Genomic DNA, 13504 nt, shown 5'->3' with positions numbered 1-13504 from the left:
ATAATCGTCAAAATCGTGAATGTTGAAAAATTTTCATACTTTGATAAACATTTTCAGAAAGAGTGGAAATAGCAGATCTACATGCTCACAACGCGTCACGATGCGACACGTTGTGAGCTTGTAGATCGGCTATTTCAACTACCAATGTTATTTTTTAAGTAGAAAGTTGTCAAATATGTCAGTAATTTCTTTGTATATTTAGGTTATGTGTCATATCTGCCATGTGCAACTTCAAAGCCTACAAGCCAAACAGAAATGTAATTATCAACGACAAAAACACAATTAAATCGTTAATCGCAATCATTTGAGTGACAATTAATCGTCATGTAAAATGTCATATCGTGACAGCCCTACAAGAAGGGTCACCCGCGAATGGGGCCGCGGCAGAGCGGCAAGGCGACCACGAACAACCGTCAGCGAGCTGGGCCTCGGCAGCGCGGTCCGCCTCCCCGGTCCCCGGCTGCAATGGCAGCATGCCGGATCCGGACAGCGCTCCACCGCTGCCGCGTCGCCCCACCAGGGCCCCCCGCACCAGGCCCTCGCTGGCGCGCTGCACCTGCAGCGCCGCCCTGGTGGCCTCCGAGAGGGAGAAGCTGGCGGTGCTGCGGAGGATCGAGGCCCACCTCCAGCGCTCCAACGCCCTGCAGCGGGAGATGCTGAGCGTCAAGAGGGAGAAACTGGAGCTGCAGCGGAGACAGCTGGCGCTCGCCGAGGCCCGGTCGGTCGTCGCGGCCTCCGTCTCCTCCGCTCACCTCGCCGCTCCCCAGGATCCAGGTTGGTGACGATGTACGTTGAACAGCACGCCTTGATTCTTGATTTGTGTGTTAAATGTGGTCAGTTCAATTAAGTCACCTAATTTACAGCAACATCATGCACACAATTCTTCTACATTCATTACCCATTTAGGCCTAAATCCGATTTGAATGAAGCCATAAGTCCGATTTGAAAATTACCCACCGTTTTTCTGGAAAACGTATTACTCAGCCTCTGTAGCAGTTAGAAACAACATTCCAAAACTATTTGATAGCCTTACACCTTTGGCTTTCATAGAAAACAATCTGAAACACTTAAAATATCTTTTTCAAAAATTACTGTACTACATACTGTACATACTGTAATACACTAAAAAGTGTTCCCGGCCTGGGGGGGTAATACACTTTAATGTGTACCCGTCCAGAATGGGTTAAAATCTGAACTTTGACTGGGTATAGGGAGTCTGGGAGATAGCTGGGTTATTGCTCTGAGTCTAATGATTGTTATAACAATGTCCTGACAATCGAAATATGTCGAAACACTGACTATCTAGAAAATAAAAACATGGCACTTGCTGATTTGAGAGCAGAAGATTTGAGTTACAAAAGTTTGCTTTGAAAAAATATATATATTCAAAGATTTACAAACATAGCAGATCTACAAGCCGTGCTGCGAGCTTGTAAATCTGCTATTTTTGAATAGCTAAAAATCATCCCACACTGCACTCCTATGTGAAGCTGACATTTGCAAGCTGGCTTTCAAGCATGCCCAAGTACGACATAAACATAACAACTCAGCACGCACACGGTCGTGTGCAGCTCCTCTCCCATTTGGAAAACATTTATATCTATTATTACATTCCTCCTATTGCCGCATCCCACTTCCATGGCCGTTCACGCCCCCTTTACATCCACTCCAACTCATAGGTAGTCGCATAGGTAGTCGTGGTAGTGGTAAGGAATACCGCCCATAACTCTATCATTGGCCCCCCGTTGCCATGGTGACCGGTGATTTGCTCGTATTCCCAGCTATGGGACCGGCGGATCCAATTTCAACCGAGGGGGTCGTAGGCAGAACACACACACACACACACACACACACACACACAGCCCCTAGAGAGCGCAGCCCCTCCGAGAAGTGCGTCCGGCGGTCAAATATGTCCGACCGGAAACGTGGTGCGGCACAATAGTTCCGCCACAATAGTTCCCCCCCAAAACATTTTTTTTTTTTAAACTTTTTTTTTTTTTTTTTTTTTTTAAACTTTTTTTTTTTTTTTAACTTTTTTTTTTTAAACTTTTTTATTTATTATTTTTTTATTTATTTTTTTAACTAGATGTGAGCGGCCCGAAGGGCCGCGACCCTCTAGTGTTTTTACATTTTTAAATGGCAATTTTGAAAAACATTAACATTTATCATACATTTATTTTGAACATGTCATTATTATAATTTTTTGGGTAATCCAAATAATTAATGATACATTTTCGATTTCGACAGGAGCAACAAATCAAAGAATCGACCTTCGACCCATCTTAACATCCCTAATAGCCAGCAGCTTAGCTTTAGCTTTTGTCTGAGAAAAAGAAAATGTATGTCCCAACGTTAAACGCTTCTCTCTTACTTCATGTTTTTTTTTTCCCCTTAGTCTTCCTGGCTGTGTGTAAGGAGGAGGTTTCCCCTGAACAGCCGGAGAGGAACTCCAGTCTGGCCCGGGAGGAACCAGCAGAGACCCCACAGGTTGGCGAGGAATGGGAGGAGGAGCTCCTGCAAACACCAGGAGAGGCTGAGGTAGGGATGGGCGATATGGTGATAAATTATGGTTGAGACGATACAGTGTCACCACGATGTGCCTTTTCAGAGATATCGTATACCGTATTTTCCGGACTATAAGGCACACTTAAAAGCCTTTAATCTTCTCAAAAAAACTACAGTGCGCCTTATAGTCCAGTGCGCCTTATACATGGATCATTCCTTGACATTGACATTCCCTTTAGCACAGCTCCATCTGTTGGATGCATAACGCAATGGTAGCGTCTATTATGTGCGCCTTATAGTCCGGTGCGCCTTATATGTGAAAACAGTTCGAAAATAGACCATTCATTGACAGTGCGCCTTATAATCCAGTGCGCCTTATAGTCCGGAAAATACTGTATATGTTACAGTCAGTTTGGGTAACTCTGTGAGATTGGGGTAAGAGCGCTCGTTTTGCAGTTCACCACACACCCCTAACACCACCTGGATCAATTCACCTTGATAGTCTCTTATCAGCGCACCAGTGTAATTCTGCGTATTCACCATGAGATGGCGACAACAGCCATTCACTTGTGCAGTCGCTGACGTCACTCGTCTGTGACACCTCTTTCGTTGTTTATCTACTCGCCCAGCTCGGCTCTGTTTAGCCATTAGCTTACTATGCCTAACTCTAACCCTAACCTTAACCTCTGTAAAACTATGCCTAACACTAACCCCTGTGGGGTGAGGCGCTATCATTCCTGCCGACGCTACGTTGACGTTGTTGTGGATCAAAGCGACAGCTTGTTCCGCCCCGTGCTGCACGACAAGCGCTCCTGTTCTCAATTTCACTGAAACGGAAAAAAATAAAACGTGACATATGTGTCCCAATCTCACTGGCGGCTAGTCATTGGATTTTTATTCATTTCCGTTTTTTCATTTCATTTGAAAGCTGGGGATCATAGCTAAAAAATGATATATTGGTTGTGGAGATTGACCCAACAGTTTTGAAGATATGGCTTATAGAAGGATGCCATGCTAAAATACTGCTTCTGAGATATTTACCTTTTAAATATAATTCTAACCTGCAATGACGTGACTCCGCCACATGGGGAAGTAGAGAGGCACAATTCAATTCAAAAAGCTTTATTGGCATGAGAACACAAACGTTTACATACACTCTAACTTAGAGAACTTGGCTATTTCTACTTTACTTTAGTAAATCCAATTTCCAATACTTTTACTTCTACTCCACTACATCTCGGTTCCAAATATTGTACTTTTACTCCACTACAATTTTTGAAAACTTTAGTTACTAATTACTTTGCAGATATAAATTATAATATTATAAAACATGCACGGACCACTTTAGCCCTATTTTATACCTTGGTAATTTGAAAATAGCAGATCTACAAGCTCAATCGGCTATTTTTTCCACCACTGGTATATCAATAAACGAGGCGTTCTATCCTCAGTATTAAAACTACTATTCTATCTCTCTCATAATGCCCAAATGTAATCCTTTGTTCCTTGTACTGTGTGAATTATTTCGTAACTGTAGCCCTTTGTAGCCAAATGCGGTAATATCGGAACTCCATTACTTAGCGATGCAAACCACAGTATTTATCCCGTTCATTCAATGTCACGTGTGTTCCAAATGAACAATTATTAACCACGTAATGTTGTTATACATCTAACATCTAACAATAGATAACTGTAGCTATGCTAATTGCTACCGGAAGTGACACAACATTCTATAGGGCACCCAGTCCCACGTTGCTCTGTGGGAATGCGCTTCTATATACGTATGCAACACCAGAACTTGTGCCCTATCGAAATTGGTCATCTAACTAAGCTAACTCAGTGCTTCATGTTACATGAGTGTTTGTGTGACTTCAGTCAGAAGGATAATCTGACCTGATAATAAAACACAATCTACAGGCTTAACCGCCTCGCGTTGTGAGCTTGTAGAAGAGCAACAGAGTTGGGTCACGTTTTATTTGTTTATACGATGCCTGCGTTAGCCTGCAGCTAGCGCTAGCTAACGCTAGCTAGCGTTAGCCGTTAGCCACTCATAGCCATTCATCCAGAATGGTCTACTCTAAAGTCAACTTTCCGACGGCGAGTGAACGATTGCATTCCATCCATGTTTTCTTGGCTGTCAATTTATTGTCCAAAACGTTAGAACGTTAGAACTAGATAGTTTACGACGACACTTTTCTATTCAATGCTAAGCTAACTCAGTGACAAAGGAAGGCTTCACGGAAGACAAACGCATACGTCACAGACGCCTCCAGGCAGGAACGGATCATTTTCACCCGCATAGAAGAAGAAACAGCGGAAGTGAACGACGGAAGAATAATAAATAAAATAATACACTAAATCATTATAACAACATTACGTGGTTAATAATTGTTCATTTGGAACACACGTGGCATTAAATTAATGGGATAAATACTGTGGGTTGCATCGCAAAGTAATGGAGTCCCGATATTACCGCATTTGGCTACAAACGGCTAACAAAGGCTGGCTAGTTAGCATTTTAGCTAATATCAACTGGGAGGACTAACAGAATTATGTACCGATCTCTCACATTAATTAAAAAAAGTCTTATTTACATGCAGAGTTAAGCTCTGGCGTTTAAGTGAAATGTAGCCTAGATATTATGAGATGCTGTTGTGGCATTATCTTTTTAGAGAAAAAAAAAAAAAACGTCATATAGGCTGTAGGGAATAATGACACTTCCCGAGATGACTGGCTCTTGGCCAAATTGGGACACATATATATATTGTGATACAACAAGGGTGCCGTATGAAACAAATCCTGTTGAATTGTTAAAGAGGCGGTGCCATAGTTTTGTTCTTTTTCTGGTTTTCATGTGACTATGAGGTTGACAGTACTTTATTAGACCCCCTGGTGTGGAGCAATTATGTATTCCTTTGTATTTTGTATTTCTTCCTGGAGGCTGACACCATTGTGGGTCAAAAGTGCCAATCAAAAAACAGTCAGTAAATGACATCATATAATCATCCCCTCCCCTTTTACCATTCACCCAACACTGTGGGTGTGGCTAACTTCAGCTGGGTCACCACCCACCTGACAACCAGGCATACTTAATGACTGGTGGGTGTGGCCAGATAAAAAACAAATTTTAACTCTTTCTGTACACTCTTAAAAAAAATAATAATAATCTTCCTCCTAATATAATCATAATACCTGATAATCATGTTTTGGGGGGAAATAAATCATGGCACTGCATCTTTAATACAGAGATTCATTGCAGAATTCATTTAAACCTGCATTTTGGTCTAAATCAGTAGTTCTCAAACGTTAAATTGTCATGGTCTCCCCTTAACCTTGACAATTCACAAATGCAACCAAATGGACCCTCCATTTGGTTTAATTTTTTACATACTTGTAAGGGTAAATTTAGACCTCTCAAAAGGAACCCAGAGAGTCCCTGGACCTCACTTTGCGTACGACTGGTCTAAATGGTCTGTTACTCCTTGTTCTTTTAGTCTGTGTGACCTTGTAGATGGCTGTACAGTTACATAACTTGAAAAATACCCATAAAAAAACAACATGAAAAACAATAGCGATAAGATCGTGTATCGTGATACAGCTTGGAAAAATATTGTGATGTTGTATTTTTTATCGCCCACCCCTAGGCGGAGGTGTCAACGATGACATTACTTGCAGTGAAGAGTGAAGATGATGATGATGAGACAGAGCCTCTAGCCAGCACCTCAACTGAACACATGAAAACACAAACTGAGGACCGCGAAGCAGCATCACAACCAAGTATAGATGTCCGGCTCTCCTCTTCACCCTTTTCGGAATCTGATACCGATGACAGTGATGACTGGGCTGCTCTGAATTTGACATTGAAAACGGTGATGTGTGGAAGGAGACGAGTGACGAGCTGTGCCAGGACTTTGTCAAATCATCAAAACAAAATCACTCCCTGAGGAGTCACTCGGGGAAGAAAAGCTTCGGTTGTACAGTTTGTGGCAAAACGTTTAATCGAAAGGGGAATCTGAAAATGCATTCAACGATTCATACGCTGGGAAAATATTGTTGATTCTAAAGTGTGTGGAAAAGGCCACGGTCAATTGGGTAATCTAATATCACACATCACACACCCCCTGTACTCATACAGTAAATGTTAACTTGTACAGTTTGAGGCAAAGGCTGTAGCCGAAAGGATGCACTAAAATCTTAGCCTGGCGTTGCTCATACTAATTCCTCACTGCGTATTGGATATTAGTCTGGACTCGCGAGCATAATCTTCATTCCCAAGGGGTGGGTTAAAAAAAATGGCTCTGGACATGATTGGTTAGACCAGACCAATGCTGGGCCCTGATTGGTCCACCCAAATCTTTGGGTAGAGGAAATGGATTCACAATTGCAAAAGAGTGGCTAAGAACAACACGTGCTGACTCATACAGGGGAAACCTCCTTTATGTGTACAGTTTCTGGGAAAGGCTGTAGTCAAAAGAGTGCTGTAAAACGACACAGGATGACTTGCACAGGGGGAAACCAAGCCCCCAGAACCACGGTAGAGCATTGAACCAGCCTTAACCTAGTGGTCAAACCTGGGAGTGCAGTTAAACGCTACTGCGCGTGCGTATGCCAACTGCTAAGGCTACTGTTTACCAGTGGCGCCTGCTCCAGATGATCCAGTTCCCCCACAATGCACCTGGATTCTGCTTCTTCCGGGTGCATCAAACACCACTGAGAAACTTGCATTGAAATGATCAGTTCTGTTTGTGTTTACGCCCTTATCCAATTGGGGACCAGCATTCATGGTGAAGCCACCATCAACAAGTGCGATCTGATATAAATAACACTGAGCAGACAGATACGTGGTTGATACACAGAACACAGTACTTGCGAGCTCTGCTGGCACTCAAGTAGGCCATAGATAGCCACGAGTGCACAAGGCGCGAGTTGGCACCAGGGACGTGCTGGGCCCCTGATTCAGCCCGGGAAAAAGAGTTGGAGAGGCCCTCATTGCGCGCTATAGAGAGAGATCTCTCTCTATAGCGCTGCTGCTACTCAAAGATTTGCCATTTCGGATCATGACAAGTGACAAGCCAGTGGGCCAATTACTGTACATGAGTTATATTTCGTCGTTGTCGGGTGGAAACCTTGTATGTCCAAACCCGTTTGTTTTGTATTTATCATTTTAAAAATGATTTAAACTAGAAAAGAAAATTTCTAAGAAATTTTAAGTGTGCCTGCAGCTCGCTAAGTGTGTGCAACCTTGTATAGCAGTTGGTGTTAGCATTAGCATTTGTTAGCATTAGCATTTTTAGCTTAGCATTAGCGAAAGTAGCAGTTAGCATTAGCAGTTAGCCGTTGGGACTGTGGAACCACCCAACGAGTTTGAGACCAGTAACGTGTTGGGAAGTGGAGTTATGGCTGTTTAAAGCCCAGGCAATAGGAAGGCAGGGGGCGGGGCTTAAACAATTACAGATCATTCCTATTGGCCATCTTAATACTCACGCCAAGTTTCAAGTCCCTACCATGCTGCAAACTGGAGTCTGGAGATATAGCTGTTTAAAGCTCAGCCAATAGGAAGTTAGGGCGGGGCTTAAGAGGGGCGGGGCTTAAGTAATAAGTCCCTATTGGCCATTCAAGTCCAGACACCAAGTTTCAAGACGGTACCATGCTGTGAACTGGAGTTATGGCTGTTTAAAGCCCAGCCAATAGGAATACAGAGGGGGCGGGGCTTAATCAATTACAGCTCATCTCTATTGGCCGGAAAAAGACCAAAGTTGTGTGTGCATTTTAAAGTTTAAATGACATTGCTAGGCAAAAGTATGGCAGAGTTATGTGGCGCCAAAGTTTCTGTTTTTTTTTTTTCGAGTCCTCCATTCAAAGTCTATGGGGTTTTTGGGCGTAGTTTTTTACGAATCACGTCGCCATGGTAACGCGGATCGGAAAGAAAAGTAATAGCACATTCCCGGCCGAGCCGCACGTTTTGATGTATATATTGCGGGGGTGGCGTAAATCGTGCGGCAGTTATTACGTGCCGAAATTTGCGGGAAGTCTAACTAACTATATAAGTATGGCGGATTACAATAAGTGTTTTGCCATTGCATGGCAGGCACACTTAACTAGTTAAAACAGCCGATCTACAAGCACACAACGCCTCGCACCGCGAGGCGTTGTGTGCTTGTAGATCTGCTGTTTTCACTACTTTTGTGCAACGGCCTTGTATGATGAAGAAGGGCTTTGCTTTGCGAAAAAAAATTATAAATTTGAAACTTTGTTGGCCGCCCAGACCCCAAAATGGAACGAGGGCCGACATTTAATTTTTTTTATTTTTCCTAATGGCCGGCCTGGAATGAACCGGACGTTCGGGAGTTGTCCCGCTTTTCCCAATGGCCAGCACGTCCCTGGTTGGCACCTTGACAGAGTGCAGTCTAGTTCTATGCTAGGATGACGACGACAAATGATCCTACTATAAGCTCACAAGTCCACTCATTCCAATTACAGGGCCTCCAAAGAGCCCTGGATTGCAATTTTTTCGTCACTACTTCACCGTGCCTCCTCAGATTTTTCGTTTAGATGAGCCCCTACACTGCGGGACAAGTTGGTACACAACTATTTATGGCTGTAAAGGCTTACAAGGTATGAATTGGTTCTTACAAACGTATGAATTGTCCACACTGCTTTAATGTACAACAACTGTAATACTGCCTTTGTAATTTACAGACTCATTTGTACCTGTCCTGAGATGTTTTCTGTGTAGCTAGGACAATACGCCGGCTCAGGGACCGGTTGGCAGAACACAAATATGCGATTTGTGAAGTAATGATGGCTGATTTGTAGGTTTTTAGTTCAGGTTGGCTGGCCGGCAGCCACAATGTAAGACTTCTGGTGATAAGTAGAGTGCAGAGCTGGTTAGCTGATTTGACATTTTGTTTATTATTTATCTGTTTATTATTGTTAATTATTGTTGCCATCTCCCCCAGTGTTGCTCTATTAGAAACCCCAGCTGTACTTGTGCTCCTTGTGTTGGGCTGCCATAAAGGTGAGGGATTCGTTTGTACACTGATTGGACTGCTTTGTTACCAATGTATTGGGCCCTAGTTTGATCATGATACGTTTTGTTGCTCAGTGGAGTTGAATGCTTTGCCAAGTGTAGGGTGCTGTTTTAAGGGCTGTCCATGCTGTCTCCGACCACCAAACTTTTCGTTGGAAAGGTCCCGTTCAACTACAAAATGACGTCACTTGCAACTTCTGAAAAGCATTTAATAGCCCGAATTAGAGTTTGGAAAGCTGCACGTCGGAAAGTATGAACTTTCCAACCGAAAAGTTCGGTGGTCGGAGACAGTATGGACAGCCCTTTAAAGAGAGTGAGTTCACCCATATGTTCACCTCTTTAAGCCACCGGCCAACAGTAGTGGAGCACAGGTCAGTCAGGTCTTAGGTACACAACAAACAGGGACGTCTTTAATACTGTATGTCATTGCTCACCTATGTGTGAGTTTAATTAATTCCTTATTTGTACCAAATAAAGATTTATATTTTCTCTATTATATTTAATCATTATAGCAGGGTTACTGTATGTTACTGTGCGAAATATATCAGTATGAATAGTTGTACTCTTTGTGTAGTCTATTACAGTGGTTCTCAACTTGTTGGTCGGGAATTATTTTGGGGGGTTCCCAGATGTTAAGATTAATGTGAAACATTGTTTCATCACTCAACAGTAAACCAACACACAGTATAAGTGTATAGAGGGTATCTGCACAATTTTAAAATGACACTTTTAAGACCCGTTTAATACCTGTAAAATACAAAATTGAACATTTCTCAAAATATTAGAGGCAGAAATTGTGAAAACAGCCGAGCGTTGCAAGGCGTTGTGAGCATGTAGATCGGCTATTTTCACAATAGAACCGTGTTATACAAAATGGAATGCCTCATCTCTTAGTGCTCGTCAGGGTGCCGGGTCCCCAGTTAAAATATGATTATTTTGGGGGTCACGGCCTGAAAAGGTTGAGAACCACTGTTCTATTACGGGGCCTTTTCCACCGGCAAAGAACCGGTTCTGGTTCTTTCTCCCGCCTATGGGATGAACCAGAGGTGTGCTTTACCACCGAGAACTGGAGTTGGTTCCGAACCGTAAAACTTGGTTCGGAACCAGAACCACAAAATCCTTGGTTTTTGTGGTTCCAGAGCCAAATCCTTGGCTCTGGTTCAATCTGGTGGAAACGCAAGCCGGTTCCCAAGAACGAACCAAGGTTCCCAAGAAAGTTGAACCGGCACTGGTTCTGGAACCGGTTCTTTGCCGGTGGAAAAGGCCCCATATTACAGCCTATATTTACTCCCCTGCCTGTGTGTTTGAAACAGTCTTCCTCCCTCAGCCAGTCAGTTGATGTCACCATGTGTCACAACCTCGTGTCATGTAAGGTAACGTCCACAGGGTCACTCACTCATTCCCTCCCTGTCCAGTGCTGGAGGGACACATGAAGCAGATCTTTCATTGAAAGGTTTCAAAGTTGTTGTCTGACTCTGATGTGCTGTTGAATGAAGAACAAAATGCAGGTGATAACGCACTGCTGTCTCCTTTTCATATGGGTGAACGCCGTGAGGGCTGAAGGTAAGAAACCATTTATGCATTCTCATTTAGAGCAGTGGTTCACAAACTTTTTTGTCTCAGGGCACCCCATGAATATTTTTTTAATCCGAGGCACCCCAACATTATAATTTTCACTCCCAGCACCACGTATATGCGTGTCTATATATAGGTATGTGAGCAATAGCAAATATCAAACGTGAGGCAACATCATCATCGCAAGAAAGCAGATAGTATTAATACAGTACTTATTAATACAGTACATCGTACAAAGCTTCATCCTTTTTCATTGTATCCGCTTTATCTCAATGGAGATTGTTGTGTGTGCCCGCGCGTCCGTGTGTGTGTGTGTGTGTGTGTGTGTGTGTGTGTGTGCATTCTTCACTCCGTTGGCACGGGAGGCGCTTGCGTGATTACGCAGCGCGTGCACGTGTGCGCAGCGCGGCGCACGGGCGCAGGAGGCGAATAGTAACCAGGCTTGCACAGTACATGACGTTCTACACTTTGCAATACATTGTTAGTAGGAGAAGTGTGTCTTTAGTAATAATAGTAACCAGCTTAGGCGTGGATAGTCTCCAGGGTGCATGATTTGTGTCCTATAATAACGTGATTCGTGTAGAGTCATAACGTGTTCTTCTCTCGCCTCCTGCGCAGTGTCTGTGTATGCTTTGGTTCACTCACCCTCAGTCTGTCCCTCGCTCTGTCCCCACTGTAAATCATAAAAGGCTTGCGCCTCGTCAGCAGTGTTGAAGAAGTAAACCTGCTCATCTTTCTTTATCCTTAGTCGACACGGGTGTTGTAGCCTCACCGACGCTCCTTTTTTGTAGAAGCTGGTCATGATGGCGTTGAAAGCTGAGCGTTTCCTGGACAGGTCGGCGCTGATATCATTGAAGAATCTTAGCTTCTGGCCACGGAAGGTCAGGTCCTGGTTCCTTTTGGACATCACCAGCTCTTTGTGTTGAAAGTAGTGGAACCGAACTATGAATGCTCGGGGTCCTCTCCTCGTTGCGTCGTCCTCATTCAGTCTCCCAAGGCGATGTGCACGGTCCAGTGCTAATGGTGGCGAGAAGAACTGTTCTCCAAAGATCTCGTTGAATACAGTAGTCATGAACTTTAGCTGGTCTGTCTTGCCCATTGTTTCTGAAATTCCAATTACTTTTAAATTGGATCGCTTAGACTGATTTTCCAATGTATCCAGCTTAGTCAGCGTTTGCTCATATTGAGTTTTCAGCCGACTGTAACTCGATTCTAAGTTAACAACCCTGTCACTTTGGCTTGAGAGAGCTCCCTCCATCTCAGAAATGCGCTCACTCTGTGCGCCGATATTTGTCTGAATAGCTGCCAGAGTAGCATTAATCGGGGCGAGGGCAGTAGCTAGGGCTATGTCCACTGTCATGGACAGGTCCTTTTGAATCGCCGTTCTCAAGTTGTCCAGGTCTTTAGGTTGTAAACCTGGGCTTGCTTCTTCAGCAGTCGGCGGCTTTGTTTGGCCTGGTGCGGCGGTGGCTCCAGCCATTGTTCGGTTCCCCTCCCCCACTGCTGCCTCTGATTCAGGTCGTGGCTGTGGGTTGTTGTTTTTTTTCGCTATTTTGTCTTTTTTGACCGACCTGGTAGTTGCAGGTCTGTCTGGGCTAATCTTAAAATAAGCCTTTTGCGACATAAAAGCTGGATATAGTCTGCTAGAAATTAGATGAACATAAAAGTTTGAGAGAGAGCCACCAACTCGTGCCTCCTACCCTCTCATGCTCAACCGGAAGTTGATGATTTGACATTTTATTTATTATTTATTTGTTTATTATTGTTAATTATTGTTGCCATCTCCCCCAGTGTTGCTCTATTAGAAACCCCAGCTATACTTGTGCTCCTTGTGTTGGGCTGCCATAAAGGTGAGGGATTTGTTTGTACACTGATTGGACTGCTTTGTTACCAATGTATTTGGGCCCTAGTTTGATACTGATACGTTATGTTTCTCAGTGGAGTTGAATGCTTTGCCAAGTGTAGGGTGCTGTTTTAAGGGCTGTCCATACTGTCTCCGACCACCAAACTTTTCGTCGGGAAGGTCCGGTTCAACTACAACATGACGTCACTTGCAACTTCTGAAAAGCTTTTAATAGCCCGAATTAGAGTTTGGAAAGCTGCACATCGGAAAGTCTGAACTTTCCAACGAAAAGTTTGGTGGTCGGAGACAGTATGGACAGCCCTTTAAAGTGAGTGAGTTCACCCATATGTTCACCTCTTTAAGCCACCGGCCAACAGAAGTGGAGCACAGGTCAGTCAGGTCTTATAGGTACACAACAAACAGGGACATCTTTAATACTGTATGTCATTGCTCACATACATTGCTGTCATTGCTCACATGAGTTTAATTACAATTCCTTATTTGTACCAAATAAAGATTTATATTTTCTCTATTATATTTAATCATTATAG

At 43.5% G+C, this 13504-nt stretch overlaps 1 protein-coding gene across 5 annotated transcripts in view; it reads left to right on the top strand.

Moving 5' to 3' along the window:
- The first annotated feature begins 10795 nt into the window (after window positions 1-10795).
- The window catches only part of LOC308285518 (scavenger receptor cysteine-rich type 1 protein M160-like), a 32331-nt gene continuing 29622 nt past the window's right edge, over window positions 10796-13504 (top strand). For 3 of the 5 annotated variants that reach the window (XM_080726292.1, XM_080726291.1, XM_080726290.1), the window contains exon 1: window positions 10799-11098. The gene's annotated coding sequence lies outside the window, so the exon portion shown is untranslated. Of the gene's footprint in view, window positions 11099-13504 lie in introns of all 5 variants that reach the window. The other 2 variants (XM_080726293.1, XM_080726294.1) reach the window with 2 other exon arrangements.

Source organism: Nannobrachium achirus, assembly GCF_963921795.1.
Source record: "Nannobrachium achirus genome assembly, chromosome: 5".
NCBI lineage: Eukaryota > Metazoa > Chordata > Actinopteri > Myctophiformes > Myctophidae > Nannobrachium > Nannobrachium achirus.
The sequence above is the reverse complement of the archived record's forward strand: the minus strand, read 5'-3'. Positions and strand labels throughout refer to the sequence as shown.